The sequence below is a fragment of the Moschus berezovskii genome, chromosome 11 (genome assembly GCF_049115385.1).
Source record: "Moschus berezovskii isolate FMDL1 chromosome 11, NW_MosBer_1.0, whole genome shotgun sequence".
Lineage (NCBI taxonomy): Eukaryota > Metazoa > Chordata > Mammalia > Artiodactyla > Moschidae > Moschus > Moschus berezovskii.
The window spans coordinates 59,071,885-59,076,989 of record NC_142470.1 but is presented as its reverse complement, the minus strand read 5'-3'; the positions used below and the strand labels follow the sequence as shown (position 1 = coordinate 59,076,989).

The 5,105-nt window shown below is 40.2% G+C and overlaps 1 pseudogene; it reads right to left on the bottom strand.

Annotated features, from left to right (window-relative positions):
* Window positions 1–245: 245 nt before the first annotated feature.
* On the bottom strand, window positions 246–1,226 carry LOC129539849 (histone-lysine N-methyltransferase SETMAR pseudogene; annotated as a pseudogene).
* Window positions 1,227–5,105: the final 3,879 nt, after the last annotated feature.

Below are 5,105 nucleotides of genomic sequence, written 5' to 3'. Positions count from 1 at the left end.
TAGTCTTTCAGAATTCCATCTCCTTTGCCTACAATAAGAGAAGTATCCCTTTCATTTCTTATTACAAGGCTCTGCTAAATTAAAACTGGCTTTACCCATTCTATATTTGGAGAAACATGAGTTTCATCCTTGAAGTTCCTGGTTTAACAAGAGCTGCAGGGAAGTAATATTAGGTTTGTTACAAAAGTAACTGTGGTTTCAGTCTGAATTTTAAATCATTATAATTAGGCTTAAGCATATCTTTATTAATTACAATAGGAACCACTACAATCAACACATTTTCACCAACAAGAAATAAGTTTGTTTATTCCCATAGCATAAAAGTCTATGCTTTGGGATTCGACAAACTCTCGGAAAGCATTTTCTGTATCCTGCTGTTTGTAAAAGTGTTTTGCCTACAAGAAGTTATTGAGAACATGGCGAATGAGGCAAAACTTCTTAGCTCAATTTGTTCAACTTTTGAAGCTTTGGTTGTGTGACATGCAGTCAGACGTTGTTGTGGAGAAGAATTGGGCCCTTTCTACTGAACAATGCTGACTGCAGTCATTGCAATTTTTGGTACATCTCATCGATTTGCTGAGCATACTTCTCAGATGTAATGCTTTCACTGGGATTCAGAAAGCTGTAATGGATCTGACCAGCAGCAGATCACCAAACAATGACCATGACTATTTTTGGTGTAAGTTTGGCTATGGGCAGTGCTTTGGAGCTTCTACTTGGCTAAACCACTGACCTGGTCATCACCAGTTGTCCTATAGAGTCCACTTTTCATTGTATGTCACAATGTGATCAAAAAATGGTTCATTGCTTTTGTGCAGAATAAGAGAAGACAACACTTCAAAACAATGATGTTTTTGATTTTCAGTCAGCTCATGAGACACCCACTTAATGAACTTTCTCACCTTTCCAATTTGCTTCAAATGCTGAACGATCACAGAATGGTTGATGTTGAGCTGTTCAGCAACTTCTCGTGTAGTTTTAAGAGGATCTGTTTCAATGATGGCTCTCAACTGGTCGTTGTCACCTTCCAATGACTGGTCACTATGCTCCTCATCTTCAAGGCTCTTGTCTTCTTTGCAAAACTCCTTGAACCAGTGCTGCACTGTGTGTTCATTGGCAGCTCCTGAGCCAAATGTGTTACTGATGTTTCAAGTTATCTCCACTGCTTTTAGACTCATTTTGAACTCAAATATAAAATTGTTTGAATTTGATTTTTCTAACATCATTTCCCTAGTCTAAAATAAATATAAAATAAACAGCAAGTAATGTCATTAGCAAAAAAAAAACATAAAGCCAGAAATGTGCATTAAAATGATGTATAATCACATTTATTTAAAAATGTATTCCCATATCAAACAGCAAATTTCAACAACGCAAAAACAACAGTTGCTTTCACACCAATCCAATACCTAATCTTGGAAATTTGAAAATGTATCATGAAAAATGAATAAGCCTATTCATTTTTATGTCCATTCCTTCATTTCAAAATAGACCTTAACTCTATTTTCCAATGGAGAAATTATTATGAACATATCACCTTCAAAACACAAGCATATTGTTGACTTGATTATTTGACTCAACAGTGACCTTGTTTGGTAGAACCGATAAAGCTGGTTTGAGGATATTGTTGCCATGATCTGGCTCTAGAGAAGTGAAATCCCCTCTGGTCCACTTACTTGCCATGTGGCATCCTTGAAATCATGTTTCATACTACTGCACACCTATCAGAATGACCAAAATCGAAATCAACAACACCACCAAATGCTGACACAAAGATGTAGAACCTTTGTTGATGGGAATGCAAAATGATCCAGTTACTTTGGAAGACAGTTTGGTAATTTCTTACAAAACTAAACACAGTCTTGTCATGGGATCTAGCAGTTATGCTCCTTGGTACTTCCCAAAGGAGTTGAAAACTATGTCTACATAAAAACCTGCAAATAAACGTTTGCACAAGATTTATTCGTAATTGCCAAAACTTGACAGCAACCAAGATATCTTTCAGCAGGTGAATGGATAAATGGCTCTATCCAGACAGCGGAATAATATTCAGTGCTTAAAAACGAATGAGCCATCAAGCCATGAAAAGACTTGGAGGGGACCTTACCAGGTGGTTCAGTGGTTAGCAATCTGCCTGCCAATGCAGGAGACATGGGTTCAGTCCCTGGTCTGGGAACTAGGATTCAACATGCAATGGGGTAACTAAGCCCATGTGCCATGACTACTGAGTCCCATTTAGGGCTCCCCAGGTAGCACTAGTGACAAAGAATTCACCTGCCAATGCAGGAGAGTCAAGAGACACAGGTTTGATCCCTGGGTCAGGAAGATCACCTGGAGAAGGAAATGGAAACCCACTCCAGTATTGCTGCTGCTAAGTCGCTTCAGTCATGTCTGACTCTGTGCGACCCCATAGATGGCAGCCCACTAGGCTCACCCATCCCTGGGATTCTCCAGGCAAGAACACTGGAGTGGGTTGCCATTTCCTTCTCCAATGTGTGAAAGTGAAAAGTGAAGTCACTCAGTCGTGCCTGACTCTTAGTGACCCCATGGACTGCAGCCTACCAGGCTCCTCTGTCCATGGGATTTTCTAGGCAAGAGTACTGGAGTGGCTTGCCATTGCTTTCTCCTGGAAAATTCTATGGACAGAGAAGCCTGGTAGGCTACAGTCCATAGGGTCGCAAAGAGTTGAACACAACTGAAGTGACTTAGCAGGCAGGCAGGCATAGCTGATTTATATTCATTTCTGCTGTATTCATTTCTGCTGTACAGCAAAGTGAATCAGTTATGTATATACATATATCCATTCTTTTTAAGATTCTATTCCCATATAAGTCATTACAGAGTATTGAGTAGAGTTTCCTGTACTATATAATATGTCTTTATTAGTTATTTATTTTATATATAGTAGTGTATATGTGTTAGTGAGCTTTCCTGTTGGGTCAGACAGTAAAAAAATTTGCAGGTCTGCCTGCAATTCAGGAGACCCAGGTTTGATCCCTAGATCAGAAAGATCCCCTGTAGAAGGGAATATCCACTCCACTATTCTTGCCTGGAGAATTCCATGGACAGAAGAGCCTGGCGGGCTACAGTCCATGAGGTCACAAAGAGTCAGACACGACTCAGCGACTAACACTTTCACTTTCACTTGTCATATGTTAATCTTAATCTCTTAATTCATCACTCTCCAATCTCCCACATAGTAACCATAAGCTTGATTTCTGGATCTGTGAGTCTATTTCTGTTTTGTAAATAGGTTGATTTATACCATTGTGTTTTAGATTCCACAAATAAATGATATCATATGATATTGAATATCTTTCTCTGTCTGACTTATAACAATCTCTAGGTCTATTCCTGTTGCTGAAAATAGTGTTATTTCATTCTTTTTTATAGCGGATTGATATTCCATTGTATATGTATATATTCCACTTAATATTTTAGGTATCAACTACAGTGAAGTCATTCAAAATTTAACAAAAATTTCCTGAGCATCTACTATGTGCCAACTCTGTTCTAGGCATTGAGGATAGAGTAATAAGTAAAACAGAAAAAAATTCTTGCCCCTTTGGGGCTTTTGTGCTAATGGGGGGATAGAAGGAAAATTAGTTTACTGTACAGAATAAGAGAAAACAATAAGTTCTAGGAAGGAAAAAAAACCAATAAGTTCTAGGTAGGATAGGGTCCTAAGTGAGACCTCAGGGCAGAGACCTGAGGATGTAGAGGAACAAGTCATGAGGTGCATTTTCAAAATATTTTGACCACATTACCATTTAAAATAAATATCAATATTGAGGATATTCTGGGACTTCCCTGGTGGTCCAGTGGCTAAGACTCCATGATTCCAATGCAGGAGGCCCAGGTTGCATACCTGGTTAGAGAACTAGACCCCAACTAAGGGTTTACATGCCTCAGTTAAAAGATCTCAAATGCCTCAACTAAAGATCTTGCATGCTGCAACTAAGATCTGCATGGTCAAATAAACAAACAAAAAAAAAAACCTGACAATTACTGTAAGCACCATGGATTTTCATCTTAATGAAATGGGAAGCCACTGGAAGGTTTTCAGACTAGGAGAGAAATGACTTGATATATGTTTGCTTAGGATGCTCCTTGGAATGAGAATGGAAGTTAGGGGTTCAGGTATGAGACTGTTGCTGTGGTCCAGGTGGGAGATGGGCTAGCAGTGGAGGTGGCAAGACGCAGTCAGATGATAGGTGTATTCTGATTAATAAGGTGTATTCTGATTAATTCTTAGGTGTGTTCTGAAGGCTCTGCTGACTGATTGAATGTGAGGGGTGAGAGAAAGGAAGAGTCAGGATTTCGTTCCGTGTTCACACAATGGCCTTGCTCACAGATACACTTCCTGAGTGGCATTCCCTCAGTCACTGCGCTGACTCCTGTGGTTCACCACAAAGTCTACTTTCATGAAAATTTGAGCTTGACGGTGTCGATTGTGGTGTCTTTATCCTCACCACAGAATGATTGATCCATGTCCTGTATCCTCTGAGCATGGTCCTCAAGAAGCATGTGCTTTCTGTTTTTATGTGCTGCATAATGTATGGACATACTTAATTCTTTGATTCTCCCTGAATGTTCCCCCTTCTCTTTCCTCTTTGAAAGCACTCACTCCCACCCTGTTGAACTCAGGAGTGATATTTGCTGGCAAATGTGAAGTGGATCACTTTGAAGTTGAAGCTTTAAGAACTAGAGCATACACTTCCCTGGTGGTTCAGTGGTTAAGAATCTGTCTGCTAATGCATGAGACATGGGTTCAATCACTGGTCCGGAAAGATCCCACAAGTCTTGGAGCAACTAAGTACGTGTGCCATAACTACTGAGCCCGTGCTCTAGAGCCCGGGCTTCACAATGAAAAGTAGCCCCCACTCACCACAACTAGAGAAATCCCTCATAGCAATGATGACCCAGTGCAGTCAAAAATAAATAACTCACTGGAAAAGACTCTGATGTTGGGAAGGATTGGGGGTGGGAGGAGAAGGGGACGACAGAGAATGAGATGACTGGATGGCATCACCGACTCGATGGACATGAGTTTGAGTGAACTCTGGGAATTGGTGATGGACAGGGAGGCCTGGTGTACTGTGATT